Raw genomic sequence first — 9,934 nt, 5'->3', positions numbered from 1 at the left:
CCTAATCCTAATCCTAATTCTAGAGAGAAGTGAGAGCTTCTCTCTCTAAAACTAACTTTTCCTCCAAAACTAATCTAAACTAAACTAATGGTAACTAACATGTTCATCCCTCTTCAATCCTTGGCTTAAATAGAATCAGAAATGAGTTGGATTAGGCCCACAAGGCTTGTAAATTCGCTAGCCACGAGTTTGCATGAAGTGAACCACGTGACCAACGGCGCGTGCGCGTATTATGCGCGTGCGCACCACCATACGTGTGGCAACTATGGCAAATCTTATATCGTTTCGAAGCCCCAGATGTTAGCTTTCCAACCCAACTGGAACCGCATCATTTGGACCTCTGTAGCTCAAGTTATGGTCGTTTAAGTGCGAAGAGGTCGGCTTGACAGCTTTCCGGTTCTTTCATTTCTTCATGAGTTCTCCAACTTTTCATGCTTTCTTTCTTCATTCCCTTGATCCAATATTTGCCTCCTAAACCTTAAATCACTTAACAAACATATCAAGGCGTCTAATGGAATCAAGGAGAATTAGATTTAGCTATTTTAAGTCCTAAAAAGCATGTTTTCACTATTAAGCGCAATTAAGGGAGAAGTTATAAAACCATGCTATTTCATTGAATAAATGTGGGTAAAAGGTGATAAAATCCACAAAAATCAATACAAGATAAACCGTCAAAATGGGGTTTGTCACTTACGAGGATTAATGGACCAAGCAACAATGGTTAAGTAATTCACTTTGTCAGACAAGCAGAAAAGAGTGTTTTGGGGTTCAAATGCATTAAACAGTAAATTAGGGAAACTAAGAAAGCAAGCAGTAAATGGATTGTGAATATTATATTAGAGAACAGTTAAGGTTTCAGAGTTATTTAATTTTCGGATTTCTATTTCTTACCAACTATTTTAATCATGCAAGATTCAATTCATGAAAAACTATAATTGACTAAACCCTAATTCGTTAGTAATTTAGTCTCCTCTAATCTAGTTAATCGTCAATTCCTTGGTCATTTAATTTCGATTAGAGGTCCAAGTCCAATTCTAGTTTATTAACCATAAAAATCCTAATTACTCAAATATAAGAGGATTATATGTCACGTATCCCATTACGCCCAAGCAGTTAGTGTTTAGGAGGAATTACTTTCAAGCTTTTGTCCAAGTAAATTATTTTCAAAGATTTAATAAGAACTTAAGTAGAAAAAGGGTTATCTTCCAATATACCCTAATTCGTAAGATGAAGAACGAAAGCAAATCCTTGAAATTGAAATCAATACATTTATTAAAATAGAATGGCAATAATATTAATCCATAGAATAAACAGAGCTCCTAACCTTAACCAAGGAGGTTTAGTTGCTCATGACTTAGAGAAAAACTAGGATTCCAAAATTTGTGAAAACTAGAATGAGGTCGAGAAAGAAGGTCTAGCCCAAAGGGCTAAATCTTTTTCTTTTTATATCCAACCTAATTTGATTTGAAAATAAAATAGAATAATAAATTCTAAACCTAAAAGATTGTGTTTTAAAATAATAATAATGATAAGAAAGTAAAATAAAATAATTATTAACTAAATCTTCAGCCATGAAGCCCTTTTTTATGATCTAGATCCGCGCTACTGGCGCTAAATGACAGTTTCCGCATTTAGCGCCCCTGAGATAGGAAGTTTCTGTCTTTCTGGCGCTAAATGCCAGGCTCAACGTTTAGTGCTGACAGCTTCTGATTCTAGGCACGAATTACGATGTCTCCCGCGCTAAACGCTTGCAGTAGCATTTAGCGCCAGCTCAGTAGAGAGCTTGCACGTGGTACGAGACATTTGGCACCAAACGCCCAGTAGTGGCGTTTAGCGCCATCTTGGCAGCAACGAATTTCTTCCTTTTTCTTCTGCATGAACTCTGTCAAACTTGCCCGGATTTTTTCTGAAATAAATAAAACCACAATGCGCCTTAATGTAGCGTCCAAATAGGTTTCAAACACTAAAAACTCAACAAAACTCAATAAATTCATAGCTAAAATAACAAGAAAATAAAGAGAAGATGCTCACGCATCACCTATCTATAAGAATAAGGGAAATATACAGAGTTACAGAAATTATAGAGAGATCAAGCTCATGAGCCATACCATGAAGTTATCGGAAAGGGTGATAGAAGGAAGGCTGAGACAAGAGACACAAGTAACAGAGAACCAATTTGATTTTATGCCAGGCAGATCTACCACTGAAACTACATACCTATTAAGAAAAAGAGTATGGTCTTTATTGATTTGGAAAAAGGGATCTATATATGGTATTTATTGATTTGAAAAAAGTGTATGTTAGGGTACCAAGGGAGGTCTTATGGAAAGTTTTGGAAAGAAAGAGAGTAACGATCGCATATATTCATACAATTAAAGACATATATGAAGGGGGCTACAACTAGTGTGAAGACTCAAGGTGGTGTGACAGAGGAATTTTCTATTGGTAATAGGATTACACCAGGGATCCTCCTTAAGCCCATACCTTTTCACATTAGTCTTGGAAGTACTCACAGAGGATATCCAAGAGCCTGTGTCATGGTACATATTTTTTGCTGATGATATCATCATTATGGAAAAGTTAAGAGAAGACCTAAACAAGAAGTTGGATTTATGGAGAGAAGCTCTAGAAGTGTATGGTCTGCACATAAGTCGTAGCAATATGGAATATATGGAATGTAAGTTCGGCCACCGAAGGAAAAATCCTAATACAGATGTGAAGATTGGAGAAAATATCTTACACAAAATTAAAAGTTTTAAGTATCTTGAGTGCATCATACAGGATAATAGAGAGATTGATTAGGATGTAAATTATAGGATCCAAGCAGGTTGGTCAAAATAACGGAGTGCATCTGGTTTTATATGTGATAAAAAGTGTCTTTAAAAATTAAAGGTAAATTCTATCGCACTGCTATCAGACCGGCTATGCTTTATGGTACAGAGTGTTAGGTGGCCAAAGAAAAGTACAAACATAAGTTAAGTGTGACAGAGATGAAGATGTTAAGATGGATTAGTGGTCATACGTGATTGGATAGAATAAGGAACGAAGATATAAGAGAGAGAGAGAGAGAGAGAGAGAGAGAGAGAGAGAGAGAGAGAGTTGGAGTAGCACTTATTGTGGAAAAAAAGGTAGAATTGCGTCTCAGGTGATTTAAATATGTGAGAAAAAAACTGATAGATCACCTAGTCAGGAAGATGGATGAGATGGAAGATAGACAAGGGGTGAAAGGCATAGGAAGACCTAAGACCATTTATGAGGTGGCCAACGAGATCTATATGTGAATAGTCTCTCTGTAGACATGATATATGATAGAACTCAATGGCATCGTTTGATCCATGTAGCCGACCCCACCTAATGGGGCAAGGCTTTGTTGTTGTTGTTGTTGTTGTTGTTGTTGTATATAGAAAAATAATTAGCAGCTACTTTTGACACAAATTCCATAATAGATGATTTTGAAAATAGAAAAAAAGCGTCAAATAACTTTTTTCATGATATAAAATTATATGTAGTAAGTCATAATTTGTTAAATATTATAGCTTTAATTTATTCATGATATACACTCTTATTTACTTATAAAGATTATCTTCTCATTTTGCAGGAAAAAAAAGCATAGTTGTCAAAATCGAACCCAGTGATTGAACTTATTAGATTATTAAGTTATTAGGTTATTGGTTTAACCAGTAGATTACTAATTAAACCGATTGACTTGGTCTCACTTAAATAAAAATATAAAATAGTTAAAAAATTAAAATTAAATTTTGAAATATATGTATTCACTAACACTTTAACAACAATCAATCTCAATTTTTTAAAAAAATTAATACAAAAATTAGATATAAATTAATTAATATTATAATAATATCTTAATTTACACAATAAAAATGACAATCTATAAATTATGTTCAAGAAATAATTTTAAAGTCTGAATATCTTTTTTTATTTGACAAATATGGAACTAAATCCTAATTATTTTCATTTTTTGATTTGTATTTTTCATAGAATTATTATTAGTTTCGTCATTATTTTGATCATCTTACAAATTCAATTAATTTAGCATTCGAAGAATTTTTCACAAATTAATATAAAAAATAATGTAAAATATTTTTTAAAGCATACCAAAATCATAATTAATCATAAATCATAATCCAATTAAGAATTTAGATTTTTTTGTCATAAAACAACCTAGATGTTTAACTAAATAAAAATATCTACTCTTTTGTCATGTAAAACCCAAATCAATCAAAGTCCATTAATACAAATAAAACCCAAACGCAAAATTCCTTTCAGAGTTGTGGGTTGGGCTTCGTCCTAATCCACAACCAAGTCCAAAAACACCCACTTTGAGATTGGTCCACTAGCATTGCCACTTACATATTCTTCTTAATTACTTTGCTCCCATCTAATCTTCATTGTCACCCACTCAAATTTGGATTTGGCTCTGAAATTTAAATTTTATTTTAGAGAGTAAAATATGATATTTTTTTATTTATTTTATAGGTAAGATTAAAAATAAATATAAAAAATAATTATTTAAAAATAAAATTTAAAATACAAATTTAAAATTCAAAGAATCTAAATTCCTCAAATTTAGGGTTTTATTTTTGTCTCCCGTGATACAACTCAATAGAAGCGTTTTGAGTCATAGCTACGCCACATTAAAATTATTGAGGCTTCTCTTTAGGGTTTTCTTTCTGGATCCTTTCTCCCCTTCTTTTTCTATAAATAAAGCATAAATCCTTTTACGCTTGTTCCTGGTGTTACTTTCCTATTTGTTAACCTTTATATGCAAAATGGTTTTGTGCTCGATTTTGGTTATTAACAAATTGAGGGATTTAACCTCATGACCTAGGTCCTTATTCAATGCCTCTCTTTCAGGCGACGGTGGTCTGTGCCGTTCCTTGAGAGTGAGGTTGGGGTTTTTACAACACTGGAAAAAATTGTGTAATATACGAGTATTGCATATACATGTCAATGAAATAAGATGAAAACTCAGGTGAAGTCGACTTCATGTGAAGTTGATATCTGAGAGTCGTTGGATGCAAATTTAGTCAAATCAGTCAAATCATCTAATGGCTCTCAAATATCAACTTCACGTGAAGTCGACTTCACCTGAGATTCTACCGTGAAATTAATAATATGTCTTTTATTTAGTTGGATATTAAATACACATTAAATATACATGTATATCTTGGGTTAAGTACGATTTTAGTCTCTAACGTAGAGGCCGAAAATTTATTTCGTCTCCGGTCTTTTTTTCGCTAGAAAATAGTCACGACGGTTTCAGTTTATTTTAAAATTCTCATTCGGACAAAAATACCCTTCCCAAAATCAACCAAATGCATGAACAGAAGCAGAAAATGCAAAAGCAGAAGCAGTGAAACAACAACAACAATGAAACAACAACTAGAATAACAATACCAACAACAACAATAGATAATGAAATCACAACAACAACAAAAGCAAAGCCAGAAGCAAAAACAAAAACAGAAGTAGAAGCAAAAGTAGAAACGACGAGGAGCATCGACGATCGAGTGAGGAGGAGGAGTAAAAACGGCGAGCGGCGCGTGAGTGACGGCGGCGTCGCTGAACACGGTCTCCCTCTCCCTTCGGATCTCTCTCTTCTCCCTTTCTCCTCTCTTGCTCTATGTTTCCCTTTCCGATTCTCCCTTGCTCTCTGTCTCCCCCCTCTTCATCTGTGTGTGTGGCGGTTTCCCCTTCCGTTCTCTCTATCACAGGCGGCGGCGCGACGACGCTACCTTCCCTTTCCCCTTCTTCCCTCCCCTTCCCTTCGATTCTCTTTCTTCCCCCTCCCCATTCTCTTTCTCCTTCTTTTTTTCTTTTTATTTTATTTTATTTTTTAAATTTTTTAGTTAGGAGTAATTTGATAATAAAATTAAAAAATTTGATAAAAATGACGTTTTTAAAACAAACTGAAACATTCGATACCATTTTATATCGGAAAAAAGGCCAGAGACAAATAATTTTCGGCCTCTATATTAGGGATCAAAATTATACTTAACCCGTATATCTTCATGATAATCACATAGATATTTGATGAGTGAAATCTTATTCCGGCCCTAATAACTTTCATAAGTGACGATTCGTACCTTAACAAATTCAAAACACCCCGACCCTAACAATTTTTATAAGTGACGATCCGTATCCTAATAAAATCAAAATAATATCCCGACCCCTATTCACTCATTCCTTTAGACATTCTAGTTCTTCTGTTAAATTTTTTGTCAAATGATAATGGCAAAATTCTAGCTGTACTGTGTCGATGTACAATTTTGTTAGTACACATAGCCTCCTGGTGTGTAATCAAAACGATTGCATTTTATCCACTCCCAAAATGGAGGGTTTCACTTCTCCACTCTCATATGAAGAGGGTTTTCCAACCATCTCCTCCATTCACAGCAACAATTACACAAAATCCTAAGGACACACTTGGCGCCAACGAGAATCACCATGGAGGAGCACTTGACGGAGGACCAACGATGACTTGATTGTGCAGTGATAGCGAACAACTGACGGTGGGGTGATATCATCTTAACTCAGTAAACCAACTCTCTTTGTTCTATTTTTTAAATCATCCAAACCGGTGGTGTGTTCCTCTGTTGTGGTCCCACAAAAAGCATCCCCAATACATGTTTTTATCAATTAAGAACTTGTATTTTGGTTCGGCATTGGCATATCTCCATGACAGACATTGCTTTGGCATTGGCATATTTTCATTGTAGAGTAATTCCTACTTCTGAATTCTCAACTGGCCTGTGATTCTCATCAAAGGAATTCGAGGAATCAACTTCCAGCTGCTAGTTGTGCCGTCGCCTCCACGTTGTTGAAGAAACTGTTGGAGACATGAACCTAGAGCTGACCTCCCAGACTCTAGGCCGGCGGTTGTTAGAAGGGGTTGGCAGCGATGGAGGAGGAGGGGAAAAATGCATTTGAAACGATAGTAGAAGCTTTGATTATTGCAGAATTCATTGCAGAATTTGAGATTTTACAAAACTACATGGTTTTTGTGCTTGGATCAAGAAGAAATTCTAAAATGGGTGGTGTTCGGATTGTGTTATATGAAAACGATAAAGATGGAGACTTTGAGGGAGAAGAAAGTCTGGGTGGATCGAAAGAAGAGGTTTTGAGTGAAAGAGAAAGCAAAAGACGATAATTATTAAAGTAGCAATTAAAGTAGGCAAAACTGATATTGATTTGGGAGTAGGATAAATACAGTTGTATTGATGACTCAATAAGAGACTATGTGTCCTAACAAAATTGTACAGTGACATGTATGAGGTTAACGGTATAGTTAGGATTTTGCTATTATCATTTGATAGAAAATTTAACAGAAGAGCTAAACTGTCTAACGGAATGAGTGAATAAGGATTGGAATAGTATTTTAATAGTGTTAAGGTGCGGGTCGTCATTTATGAAAATTGTTAGGAAGCATGATGATGTTTTACTCATATTTAATTGAAATTATATATTTAGTTTTTATTTACAATTTATTATTAAAAACAACAATATAAAATATTTTAGTAAATCACTAAACATGGCCTCCTTAAAAAATTATTCTAGCTCTGTCCATTGATATTACTGGTCAAAAAATAAAAATAAAAAAATATTCTTAAAAAACACTAAAATTTTGAAAAAAAAATTAAAAATTATTTTTTTGACTTTTATATTTATTTACTTGCGAAATATAATTAAACAATATTTTCTTAAATAGTGGATATAAAACAATCAATCATATATGAATAATAATAGAAATACAACAACAACGAAATCTCTTTTTTATATTTTTTATTTCTATCCTCGTCTATATAATGAGTCCGGAGATACATATCTAAAATTTACTATCCGAACCTATTTATTTATTGTTTGGATCGTATCCAATTCAATAAGCTTGCAATCACATCGTATCCACAAATTTTAGATTGCATATAGATAAATACTGCAGATCTTACATATTAGATTCAGATTTTATACCCCTTAATTTTAACATATATCCAACTTATTTATACAAAGAAAGTAAGGGCATGAAAATGTACTTTTAACAGATTTTTTTCATAAATAAAATAAAAAATACAAAATTACAGAGATTTCTTAACATAAATTTGATTATGTTTGTGTCTTGATTTTTTACATGTAAATTGTGGTTCAAATCTACGAATTAAAAAAAAAAAGCACAATGGTGATTGTTAACCACTATTTATAAAAAACAAAGCAAGCTTAAATCGTAGTTATAATCCACGATTTAGAAAGATCAAAAAGCTAAAAATCATGATTGTATCCATGATTTATAAACATATAAAAACACATAAATCATGGTTGTGATCCACGCCGATTTAAGAACATATGAAACTTGTAAATCATGGTTCTGTTCCATATTTTTTTTTGGAAACTAAAAAATAGAAGAAAAAATTGTGGTTCTCTTAAACAATTTAAGTATTACAGTAAAGCATGATTTTAGACCACATTTTATATAAACCTTGGTTTACAGCAATGATTTATGAGGCATGCATCTCTATATAATTGAATTCACACTAGCTCAATTGTGAACCACTCACTTTGTTTAGTTATGGCAGAGAATAAGATTCTAGATAGTATTTTGTGGTTGTACATTATACTGGCAAAATCGAACAAACTATCGACAAAGCTTTTTTGGTAATAAAAATCCTATTGGAGTGTTTGTTAAGAGTGGGATAGATGTCTTTTGAGAATTTGCGTCTTAGAATTTTGAAGAAACTAAATTTGTGTAGAAGAAAGCAAATTAGTCAATTAATATTCCCAATGGCAACAACTGTTGGACAAGGACTATCTTAGTTTTACTAATGCTTTTATATTTAGAATTATGATGAAGTTCAAGCTTTGTTTCATAGTTAGACTCAACTTCTAGATATTAGAGTGATTGATTTATTTGCAACCTTATCTGGCATAGCAATCAGTTTGGGAGATGCTAGAGCGATTTGCAAAAGGCAACCCGGTGAGGAAAGCTTTGGTATCAATCTTGTTGCACATACAATCTCCAGAATTTGTTGCATCTCCATCATTCGCAATTAATTTAAACCAATAAGATCGAAATGGTGGAGTGGGTCGAAGGGATGAGAATCGAACTTTTGGAGCTGGTCTTACAACCATTTAATAGTTTCATAGATTTCATATGGAGATCAGGGCTATCCCTAAATGTGCGCTTAGTGAAGATAATGAAGAAGATGAGCTATAGGAGACTCCTGTAGATAGTCACAAAGATATAGGATTTGCTCCACCAAAACTTAGAGGGCAATGCACCAAAATACATTTATAGGGCAAATTGGCTCTGCAAGAAGTGAGTGTGACTCCAATGTGGACGAACGCCATGAGTTTAACGTTGGTCAACGCTTTCAAAGCAACAAAGAGAAATTGTTGGCTACTAACCGTTATTACATTTGTAACTTGTAAGACGAAAATTTTTGAAAAAAAAAATTTATTATGAGTTAATTTTAAATTATTTATTTATTATGGTTTTAAATTTAAAAATTATTTTATTAAAAATAATTAAAACAAGTTTTGATAAATTGAATTTGAAATAAATTAAGGTTTTATCCAACTTTATAATTATTGAGTATTTTTTATTTACAATTTAAAGTTTTAGAAATTTAAAAATAATAAAGTTTCACTGTTTAAATTAGAATTTTTATCTAATTTTATAATTATCAAATTATTTTCTATATTTAAATTATAAAGTTAGTAATTATAAAATAATATGAATTTTATATGATTTGATTTAAAGAATTGATATTTTTACAATTTAATACTTTAAGTTTTAGGAATAAAAAAAATTAATTATATTACCTCGTCGCCGTTGTCATACTCACCGTGTTGCCGTTGTCTATGAGTGAAGCCGAAGAAAGAGAGTTTGCAAAGAGAGAGAGAAACCGATGGAAAAGTGTGT

This window comes from Arachis duranensis, chromosome 5, assembly GCF_000817695.3.
Source record: "Arachis duranensis cultivar V14167 chromosome 5, aradu.V14167.gnm2.J7QH, whole genome shotgun sequence".
Taxonomy (NCBI): Eukaryota; Viridiplantae; Streptophyta; class Magnoliopsida; order Fabales; family Fabaceae; genus Arachis; species Arachis duranensis.
Note: the sequence above shows the minus strand (reverse complement) of the source record.